The sequence below is a fragment of the Ursus arctos genome, chromosome Y (assembly GCF_023065955.2).
Source record: "Ursus arctos isolate Adak ecotype North America chromosome Y, UrsArc2.0, whole genome shotgun sequence".
NCBI classification, from domain to species: Eukaryota; Metazoa; Chordata; class Mammalia; order Carnivora; family Ursidae; genus Ursus; species Ursus arctos.
In genome coordinates this window covers 24,000,204-24,012,139 of record NC_079874.1, presented here as the reverse complement: position 1 = coordinate 24,012,139, position 11,936 = coordinate 24,000,204, and positions in this window count along the sequence as shown.

The following is an 11,936-nucleotide window of genomic DNA, read 5'->3' as shown; positions in this document are numbered from 1 at the left end:
TTTCATCTCTAAAGAAATCCTACTATGTAGAGACTAAGAAATCGTTGTGTTTGTATATAAAGCAGAGTCTGACAAACAGTATTTTCATTCATGGGAATGATCTTTTGTGAAGAACTATCCACTGCCTTGTAGAACATGCAACTACTAAAATGCTAGTAACCCTTGCCAGTCACTGTGATAATCAAATTGCTCACGCTAATTTGCAAAATGCTTTCTTGAGAAACAGTAAACTTGGTGATCTTTATGATCTTTTCCAACTCTGAGATTTGTGAATTCAAATTACAGAGTGTTACTGAGGTGTGTTCTTGTTCTCATTGTTGCAAGGGTCTTGTCTCAGGAGTCAGAGAATGAATCTCACAAACAAAAGAAAGTGAAGTGAAAGTTTATTAAGTGAAGGTGAGAAGAGAAAGGAAAGAAAAGAAGCCTCTAGAGTGAGAGGAGTCTAGGATGGGTTGCTACTGAGGGGTTTTATGGTCAGTCTTTTATAGAAAAGTGACCAAGGACCTTGGTAAATATCTCCTCTGTAACATTTAAAACAAGGTGGATTTGTAAATATTACGAGCCTATCCTGACTATATTTAGAACAAACAAGGTGGTTGGGGAGGCCTGAGTGGCTCAGTCAGTTAAGCATCTGCCTTCAGCTTAGGTCATGATCCCAGGGTGATGGAATCGAGTTCTATATTGGGCTCCTTGCTCAGCGGGGAGCCTGTTTCTCCCTCTGCCTGCCACTCCCCCCTGCTTGTGCTCTCTGACAAATAATAAAAAATCTTAAAAAAAAAAAAAAAAAAGAACAAACATGGTAGATTTGTTTTGTTCCCTTTCTCTGGTTAATATCTCATCTGTAACATTTCTCCACATTTGGTATTTCTGTGAGCCTGGTAAGGAACCCCGCTTGGGTGAGCCAAGTATGCAGTCCTCTACATGTCTCTCTACCTCACCTCATCTGCCCTTACTCATCTTTTCTTGTCTTGTGAACCAAAACAAACTTGAGTCTAAGATTCAGAGGCTATCATTCTGACAGAGCTTCTAGCTGTGTGTACTTTAGCAACAATAGGACATAATGACTACCCTGGTTCTAGGCCTTTTATTTTACTTTTGGGTAGTGTTAGAGTGCAGGTACTGGCAATGGAGTACCTAAAAGAGTTTAAAAAAATACAGCTGAGGGGTGCCTGGGTGTCTGCCTTTGGTTCAGGTCATGATCCCAGCATTCTGGGATCAAGGCCTGAATTGGGCTCCCTGCTCAGCGGGAAGCCTGATTCTCCCTCTCCCATTGCTTGTGTTTCCTCTCTTACTGCCTCTCTCTCTGTCAAATAAATAAAATCTTAAAAAAAAAAATACAACTGAGTAAATTTTTAGATCTAATTGGCTTCACTGAGTGATTCATGAATCGGGCAGCATACCATCTACCAAATATAAATAAATCACTAGGAGCCGTACAAATTAAAAGGCTTTTTTATATGCAGAAGTGAGCAGAAAAATTGAGTGGATTATTTCAGGAAAAGTAACCTTCCTTTGGAGAAAGCAGGGGTTTATCATGCAGATTTCGTCAGTTGTACTGTTCAGGTCATTCCTGTTTGATGGGTTTAAGGTCATATTCCTGGGAGAGGTTGAAACTTGGAATTAGAATAGATATTAAATCTTGTTTTACTGAATTGAGGCTTAGCACAAAAGGCTCCTGTTGAGTCTGTTGCTTTTTCTCTTAAAACACTTTCCCCCTTGTGATCAGAATCTCAGCTTAACTCAGATGTGATCAACATTTAAGGTATTAGCACCACTCTTAAATGTTTTTCAACTTTTATTGATCCTTCGTGTGGTATTCACAGTTCATCATGTTTTTAATATCTATGATATTTACAGACTATGACTTCACATTTCATAATTTTTAAGTACTTTCCTGATGTTCCAGGCTTAGGGAAATCATCTGTTTGGTGGTTAGCATCTGCAAACATACATTTAAGCGTTTTGAGAGAACAAAACAGACCAGGGAGATTACTATAATTATTTTATTATTATATCATTGTTTTACTAGGACTACTCCTGCTATTATTGCTATACCATGGTATTACTACTACTACTACTACTACTACTACTACTACTAGTACTATTATCATCACCAGTATGGTTGTTACCCAATCTCTAGAGTGCACTTCACAGCCATGTTCCCCAAGACCTACGCCAATCAAAAGCAAGTAAGGAAAAGAAAGACCCTGCTGAGGGAGCCATCCTTTTTTTTTTTTAAAGGTTTTATTTATTCATTTGAGATAGAGCATGGGGGGGGGTTGGGTAGAGACAGGCGGAGAGGGAGAAGTAGACTTGGGACTTGATCCCAGGACCCTGGGATCATGACCTAAGCTAAAGGTAGACACTTCATCAACTGAGCCAGCAGCGGGGAAGCATCATTTTAAGCAAAGAGATATGGTCAGTGATCTGTACTGAGTTTTGGCTCTCCCAGAAATGCTAACATGGGTATAGCAGGTGATGTTTGTAATAGCATAGACATCTCCACGCTCAACTAAAACATAATCAAGGGCTATCCTATAATCTAGACCAAAATTAGTCTAAGAATTTTTGTTGGGTAGCTATTGCCTCAGCAACAGATTCTGCACATACTCAAAAATTAGGAAGTTATTGATCATAGCCTCATTTACATCAATCCCTAACCAGGGAATTAGGGACCTGCCCAAAGGAATGAAATCCTAAGTCATGAAAGCCTCCTGAAAAGTCCTTTCTAACTCAATGCTGTAAATTCAGAGAACTCAACCAATGACGTTTCTTAGCCTGTTTGTAAAGAGTTGTGGGCATAGCTAGATAATCCTAAGAGACTCTGGTTATGTGCCAGCCATCGTAGCATTCATTCATAGGACCAAGGAAAATGATAACAACCACAGACAAGAGGGGCGCCTGGGTGGCTCAGTCATTAAGCATCTGCCTTTGGCTCAGGTCATGATCCCAGGGTCCTGGGATCGAGCCCCACGTTGGGCTATCTGCTCAGTGGGAAGCCTGCTTCTCCCTCTCCCACTCCCCCTGCTTGTGTTCCCTCTCTCGCTACCTCTCTGTCAAATAAATAAATAAAATCTTAAACAAAACAAAACAAATCAACAACAGACAAGATAAATTGTGTCAGGGCACAAACCACTCCTGCTAAGTGGTACTGTTAACAGATAAATCACTTTTTGATGAGAAATCCATCAGTCTGAATGTGTGCCCCCTCTCATAATCCCCAGCAATGGCCTAGGAGATAGAGATGACGGCCTGAAAAATCCAAGCCGATACCAGAATACAGGAAAGAAAAAAAAGAAGCAGGTGTTTAATGCTTAATTAAAATTAGAAGTCTTGATCTGATGTCTTGGAAGGAGTGCTAGGACCAAATATCAAGTAGAGCTTCCTTCAGCTGTGAGATGTGTGCCCAAGTTTCAGGTCTCTGAAGACTGGTTTCCACTTAAATAGTGAAGAGGACCTGGTATCATCCACTCCAAGGAGATTCAGCCCTTGGTTTTGAGTGATTCTCAGTTGTCCAGGATAACAGATTCTTATTGAATTTATGCAAATAGTTATATTGTCATGAGACGATTCTTTAAGAATTTCTGAATTTTGGGGGATCAGGAAGGGAAAAAAAGTTAATGTTTCATCTTTGTTTACAAAGGTATTTTTTATGAAATTGCTGAAAGCCATAGTAAAAAAAAAAAAAAAAAAGAAGAAGAGAGAGAGAGGGAGTTTCCTTGAAAAACAAAACATTAGGGGCACCTGTATGGCTTAGTCAGTTAAGTGACTGCCTACAGCTCAGGTCATGATCTCAAGGTCCAGGGATCAAGTCCTGCAACAGGCTCCCAGAAGCCTGCTTCTCCTTCTCCCTCTGCTACTGCCCCTGCTTCTGTTGTCTTGCCCTCTCTCCCAAACAAACAAACAAACAAACAAACAAACAAATAAATAATTTAGTCACTTTTTAGAGAGAGAGTGCACGTGTGTGAGAGGGCACTCAGGTAGAGGAAGAGAGAGAATCCTAAAGCAGACTCCCCATTGACGAGGGACCCCAACTCCGACCAGATCCCAAAACCCTGAGATCACAACCTGAGCCAAAACCAAGGTTCAGCTGGCTGCCCAACTGACTGAGCTATCCAGGCGTCCTTCTCTTCTTGGTTTCATGGTTTATGATAAGAAGTCTGATGTATTCTTTTCCTTATTTCTCTCTCAGTATAAAGTATTTTCCCCGCTGGCAGCTTTCAAGATACTCTCTTTTGTCTTTGTTTCCCTGCAGTTTGAATATGGAAATCTTGAGATGTAGTTTTTTGGAATTTACCTTGCCTACTGTTCATTGAGATTTGGTGGTTTAGTGTCATTAATTTGCAGGAGTTCCTGCTTAAGGGTGCCTGGCTGATGCAATTGGTAGAGCATGCAACTCCTGATCTTGGGATCATGAGTTCAAGCCCCACAGGGGGTAGAGAGATTGCTTAAAAATAAACTCCCTTTTTTAAAAAAAAGATTTTATTGATTTGTTTGTCAGAGAGAGAGACAGAGCGTAAATAGGTAGAGTGTCAGACAGAGGGAGAAGCAGTCTCCTTGCTGAGCACAGACCCCACTCAGGACTTGATCCCACTACCCTGGGATCATGACCTGAGCTGAAGGCAGATGTTTAACTGAGTTAGCCACCGAGGTGCCCCCTAAAATAAAATATTAAAAAAAAAAAGAGTTCTTGCAATTAGTATTTCAAAAATTTCTGGGGTGTCTGGGTGGCTTAATTAAGTTAAGCCTCCGACTGTTAGTTTTGGCTCACATCCTGATCTCATGATTGTGGGATGGAGCCCTGCGTTCATCATCTGTCAGATTTTGTCTCCGCCTCACTTCCATCTACTCTCTCTCTCAAATAAACAAAATCGTAAAAAATATACATTTCAAAAATTTCTTCTGCTCCATTCTTTTTCTTATCTTTTGGTATTATAATTTTATAATCTATTGAAATTGCCCCTCAGTTGTTGGATATTCTGTTCTTATTTTGCATTTCTTTTTCTCTTTGTATTTCGGTTTGGGAATTTTTATTCAGTTTATATACTTTCTTTTTTTAAAAAAATATTATTTATTTATTTTAGAGAGAGAAAGAGAGCACAAGTGGGCGGTTAGAAGGGGCAAACGCAGAGGGAGAAGCAGACTCTGTGCTGAGCAGGGAGCCTGACGTGGGGCTTGATCCAAGTACCTGCAATCATGACCTGGGCTGAAGGCAGATGCTTAACCGAGCCACCAAAGCATCGCAGTTTATTTCTATTACATATCATCAAGCTCAGTGATTATTTCTAGTCTTTCCTTTTGATTGTCTCAGAGTTTCTACTCTCTGTTTTTATTACTCATCTTTTTTTTTTTTTTTTGGCATGTTGTGTACTTTTTCTACTAGAACACTTTTTTTTTTTTTTAAGATTTTATTTATTTATTTGACAGAGAGAGAGACAGCCAGCGAGAGAGAGGGAACACAAGCAGGGGGAGTGGGAGAGGAAGAAGCAGGCTCATAGCGGAAGAGCCTGATGTGGGGCTCGATCCCATAACGCCGGGATCACGCCCTGAGCTGAAGGCAGATGCTTAACGACTGAGCCACCCAGGCGCCCCTCCACTAGAACTCTTAACGTACTAATTCTAGTTACTTTAATTTTCTGTCTGATAATTCCAAAATTTGTACTACATCAGAATCTGGTTCTGATGCTTATTTTGTCTCTTCAGATGCTTTTCTTTTCTTGTCTTTTAGTCTGCCTTATAATTTTTGTTGAAAGGCATGATATCTGGAGTAATAACTGAAGTAAATAAATGTTTAAGTGTGAGTTTTTGTGAAAAACTGGGTAGGAGTTGGACTATGTTTAATGTTTGCTAGAGCTCTTGATGCCAGGGGCCTAAAATTCCCTGTGTCAGGTGCCTGGGGGGCTTAGTGGGTTAGGTGTCTGCCTTCAGCTCAGGTCATGATCCCATGGTCCTGGGATAGAGCCCCACAACTGAGCAGGGAGTCTGTGTCTCTATCTCTCTCTGCCTGGTGCTTCCCCTGCTTGTGCTCTCTGTCAAATAAATACATAAAATCTTAAAAAAAAAATTCCCTATCTCCCTCCCTCATTTCCTCCCTTTCTTTCTCTCTCTTTCTCTTTCTCTCTCTCTCCGTCTCCCTCTCTCCCTTCCCCCTTTCCTTTCCTTTCCTTTCTTTCCCTTTCCTTTTTCCTTTTTCCTTTTTCCTTTTTCCTTTCCTTTCCAGATTTTACGTATTTATTTGTCAGAATGAGCAAGCATGAGCAGGGGGAGAGAGGCAGAGTGAGAGGGAGAAGCAGACTCCGCACTGAGCAAGGAGCCAGATGTGGGGCTCGATTGCAGGACACTGGGATCATGTCCTGAACCGAAGGCAGACACTTAACCAACTGAGCTAACCAGGTGCACCTGCCTTTGGGTTTCTGTTAGAATGTCTTTTTTTTTTTTTTTTTTAAAGATTTTATTTATTTGACAGAGAGAGACAGCCAGCGAGAGAGGGAACACAAGCAGGGGAGTGGGAGAGAAAGAAGCAGGCTCCCAGCAGAGGAGCCTGATATGGGGCTTGATCCCAGGACTCTGGGATCACACCCTGAGCTGAAGGCAGATGCTTAACGAAGGCAGAGGCCCCACTGTTAGAACTTCTTAAGTAGAATGTGTCTTATAGCTCTTTCAGCTATAATTCAGTAGTATTAACTGCACCTGTAGTTGATGGAGTGGTAAGGAGTTGGGAGCTAAGCCAGTCTATAGTGTTGTAATTAAATTGATGTTTGTGTGCCTGTGTTCCTGGGCTTTGATTTTCACTGTTACTTTTCTTTCTGCTTTTTTCTCCTCCCTCTGAGGTGTGACAGGACAGGTAGAGCAGATTAAATTTGGGTAGTTGTATTCCCTATGTAGGATAAGGTTCTTATAGTCTTTTCTTTGGAGAGTAGGTGTTTGCGATGGAGTATATATGTGATGTATTTTATAATGGTTATTTTTCCATACTTCTGCCAAAATTAGGAGGTGTTTTTTCCTTACTCCTAACTAGGAAAACTTCGCATGGAGCTAAAAACCGTGAGTTAGCCCCCACTTCCCCTAATACTGTGGTTCCAAGTGGTTTCTGACTTTTAAGATAGTTCACATTCAGCCTCCAGCAATTCATCAGAATTTCTAAGTGATCTCACAAATTCATGGCTCCCACAGCTTCTGTGTCAGATAAACTGATCTTAGTTATTTTCCTCTGTATTTGCCATTTGCTTCAAATTTTAGGGTGGCAGTTTATCTTCCTCTCCCCCTTTTGTATTGCACAGGGTAATATCTAGCTTGTTTTTTATTACATGTAATAGTATACAATTCTATTTCTGCTGAATTGTACGTTGACTGGAAGCTGAAACTATTTTTAACTTTTGATTTCTATGGTAATATTCTACTTTTAAGCTAGATTAGTGACTGCATAAGTATTTGTATTTTTTTCTGTATTATTAATGATTTGTACGCATATTATTTTCTTGAATATTCAAAGTTTAAAAATCAGAAATCTTTTAATCCATGTGTCAGTTTAATTTTGTCAGGAAGTCTTCAATTTGCATCCTCTTCTGTATGTTAGATTGCAGGTTTTTTGTTTTTTGTTTTTTGTTTTTTTGTTTTTTAAGGGTTTTTTTGTTGTTGTTACAATAGTTGCAGATAAAATGGTTTGTGACTATAATTTTTAATTTCAATAATAAGTTTACTGAAGTGTAATTTTATGCTTCAAACACAAAAAGTCCTCATAGTGTTTTGTTCATAATATTTGGGCTAGAAAAGGGAAAATGGAGGTCACAGACTGCCACTCCATTCTTGAAGTGTTTTTAATCAATCTTACATTCTTTTCATACAGCTTTATTGAAAATGCAAAGAGAAATGTTATTATCCTGCTTAAGTCAAATCCTGATTTCAAATACATATATTTCAAAGTGATTGAGTTAACCAAAATCCAAAGTGCATCTAAATGTGATATGGCAAAATTTGAAACTATCATCTATGAGTATTAAAATGCTGGCAAAATGGAGCCATGGCTATTTTCAGTTCCAAAATGATTTTACCTACATTTTGGATATAAAGTAGAAGATAAAGTACATTGGGATAAAGGTTAGCAAAGGTGAGTAGCCTGGAACAAGTAATTCCACATTTATGCTTCAGCTTGTGCCTTTATAAAATAAGGATAATGAGTACTATTTTATGAGGTGATGAAAACTACTGTATATATGTTAAGAAAAAAATCAATTCAGAATTTTATTTTATAATCAACCAAAAAATTTTTTTAAATTAGGCTCCACACCTACTGTGGAGCCCAACGAAGGGCTTGAACTTCCAATCCTGAGATCAAGACTTGAGCTCAGATCAAGAGTTGGATGCCTAACCAGCTGAGCCACCCAGGGGCCCCAAACAAAAATTTTTATTTGTGGTATGGAGAAGACCAATATGTTTAAAACATTGCCTCTGCCATCACAAATTTGGGAAAATAAGATATACAGACATCATAATTAAAATAAAATAATATGATTGAATATATGGTAAATTCCACTGTGGTCAGTTCTATGGGGGAACCTAGATCCTGTTCATCTTTGGGAATGTTAGAATCCTTAAAAAGAGAAAGATACATCAACTGGCTGGGAAGTTAGGAAAGCCTTCACAGTCGTTGGAATTTGGGTCAAATCTGGAACCATTAAGAGGATTCAGTTTATTGAAGAGGATAGACAAGACTGTTTTTTGCAGTTGTAGAAATGAGAATGAGGGGGAATTGTGGAGAAATTTGATAAAAATGGCCAAGACACTTAATAAACAGTGAGTTTTATAAATAATGATTGGAGAGTTCCAATGGACAGCTCATTTATTCACTCAACAAAACAATCATTAAAAATCCACACCATAGGGGGCCTGGGTGACTCAGTTAAGCATTTGCATTTAGCTCAGATTCCAGGGTCCTGGAATCCAGACTTCGTATCAGGCTCTCTGCTGACCAGGGAGTCTGCTTTTCTCTCTCCTCTGCACCACCCTCCTTACTCCACTCACGCTTTCGCTCTCAAATAAATGAAAAATAAAATCTTTTTTTTTTTTTTTTAAGATTTTACTTGTTTATTTGAGAGAGAGAGAGAACAGGAGCAGGGTGAGGGGCAGAGGGAGAAGCAGACTCCCTGCTGATCTCAGAGCTGTATGTAGGGCTCAATCCCAGGACCCTAAGATAATGACCTAAACTGAAGGCAGATGACCAATAGACTGAGCCACCCAGGTGCCCCTACACATTTATTTGATGTTAAAAGTTTTACATGGCATGTTTCATAGAAATAAGAGAACTCCCACCCCCCCAAAATGGCAAGGCTTGGAGACTTCTATACGTCATTAGAGCAAAAGAGGATAAAATTAATTAATTTTTAAGGTTTATTTATTTCTTTAGCTCATTCGTACACCAATATGGGTCTTGAATTCACAACTGAGACATGAAGAGTCGCATGCTTTTCCATCTCAGCCAGCCAAGTGCCCCTGAGGTTCAATTTAAAGAAAAGTGACAAGACAAAGGGAAGGGACTTTGAGCTTCAAAGGGTGGCAGATTGTGGGAAGGCAAATACATGGATTAACTCGTGGTAGATAAGGGCTCGTTACCAAGGTTTGTCTGCATAGACTCCTTTTCAATGCCAGCCCGTCTCCAGTAGCAAGTGTGATGGAGCGGCAGGGACAGGATCACAAAGGAGACTTATGATCTGTTTTCAGGCAGATAGGGGAGGGCAGAGAACTCATCCTGTGTCTACCTCCACTCAACATAACATCCTCATGCCAAGGTGGTACATTTTGGGGTGGCGTATTCTGATCTCTTATATTTTCAAACACAGAAAATCTTAATAAAAAATGGGGAAAGAATGACATAGTATATGACCATTTAATTTCCTTTTATTTGCACCTTTGGACAAGTTTCCTATTATAGCAACTACCTACGTAAGTGCCAGTTATTTCTAAGCTTTCATTTTTATAAATAATGCTATTGGAATGAGTTAGTCAAGTCAAACTTTTTCTGGAATTCACAGCAGGGCTGATTTCAACATTGAGTAGCCTGAAGGAATATTTTTAAATCATGACAATTGTACTTCTCAATACTTTAAATTTACCAAAACCATATTCTTTTGGAATAACACAGTGGAAAGAGATGGCTATTTAACTGATACTTACATGTGTAACTTACAGGTTTCTGGATCTTTTGGTACATTTATAGACTTAGTCTTTAGAAGTGGAAAAAAGTGGCTGTTTTAAATACTACCCAGGTATTCCCCTCTTTATGTGGTTCAAGATCAGCCAACCTTTAAGTATCACAAAAGCCCTACAGAAATAGTAATTTTATGTGTACTTTTAAAAAAGATTTTATTTATTTATTTGAGAGACAGAGTGTGTGCAAGAGAGCGCACAAGCAGAGGGAGCAGCAAAGGCAGAGGGAGAAGCAGGATCCCTGCTGAGCAGGGAGCCCTACGAGGCACTCGATCCCAGGACCTTGGGATCATGAGCTGAGCTGAAGGCAGATGCTTGACTGAGTCACCCAGGTGCCCCAGAAAAAGGCTACTAAAATTGAGCTTTGCTGAACCATGAGTGCGGCCATTTTTATTTTTGTTCAACTTTATGGTTTTACATGGCTTGATTCCACAACCCTGACATTATGACCTGAAGTGAAATCAAGTGACTGAGCCACCCAGGCATTCCATGCACAGTTATTAATAACTGAATCAACTGTTGAGTGTATCATTTTAGTTTTATTTCCTGAGCCAAATGCATATATTCCCCCTACCTTGGGGTGCTAGGCATAGTATATCATACATAATTTATAGGGTCTTTTAAAAAATATTTATTTGAGAGAGACAGCAATGGAGAGAGAGCAAGAGTGGTGGGTAAGGGCAGAGCAAGAGGGAGAAGCAGAGTCTCTGGTGAGCAGGGAGCCCGACGTGGAACTTGATCCCAGAACCTGGGATTATGACCTAAGCCCAAGGCAGACGCTTAACTGATTGAGCTACCCAGATGCCCCTTTAATTTCATAGGGCCTTAATTTGGAGTCCACTTCTGGGGTGAGTCCAGATACAGAGAAGGGCAACTGGTAGGTCCTGATTCCATTTCAGTTGTGTTTCCTTGCATAGCTTTGCAATGGTCCTTTTTAAAGAAGGATTAAATAGGAGTGCACCGTAGATTGAGTGTCCAATTGTTGGTTTCAGCTTGGGTCAAATGTTGGGGTTGTGGGATCAGGCCCACATTGGGCTTAGCACTCAGTGTGGAGTCTGCTAAAGTTTTTCTGTCTCCCTGTGCCCCTCTCCATAAATAAATAAAATAAATCCTTAAAAAGAGAAGTAGGATTCTGGGATGCCAGGGTGTATCAGTTGGTTAAGCATCTGCCTTCGGCTCAGGTCATGATCCCAGGGTCCTGCGATCGAGTTCCTCATTAGGCTCCCTGCTCAGTGGGGAGTCTGCTTCTCACTTTGCCTGCCACTTCCCCGCTTGTGCACTCTCTCTCTCTGAGAAATAAATAAAATCTTTAACAAAAAATAAAGTAGGATTCATTTTTGATTTTTCCCATAGAGTGGGGCCTCCATGATGCATAAATTTCTATTTATGCCCAGACATTACTTACTTGTTGAGTCACTACTGTAATGAAAGGGAGTCCACTATCAGTTTCAATAGAAGTAGGGAGTCCATATCTTAGTATAATTTCCTTAAGGAGGGCCTTGGCAACTTCAGGTGCCTTCTTGGTTGGTGTGGGGAAAGTCTCTACCCAGTTCAAGAAGGTGTCCGCAAAAACTAGTAACTATTTAAATTTTCCAGTAGTTTGTGGCAGTTGGGTAAAATCAGTCTGCCAGTCATCACAAGGGCATTTTTCTATATGCTGTACTCCCATTGGCAAATTCCTATTAACTTTCAGATTGTTTTTTGTGCAAATTGGACAAGTCTGAACAATTCTT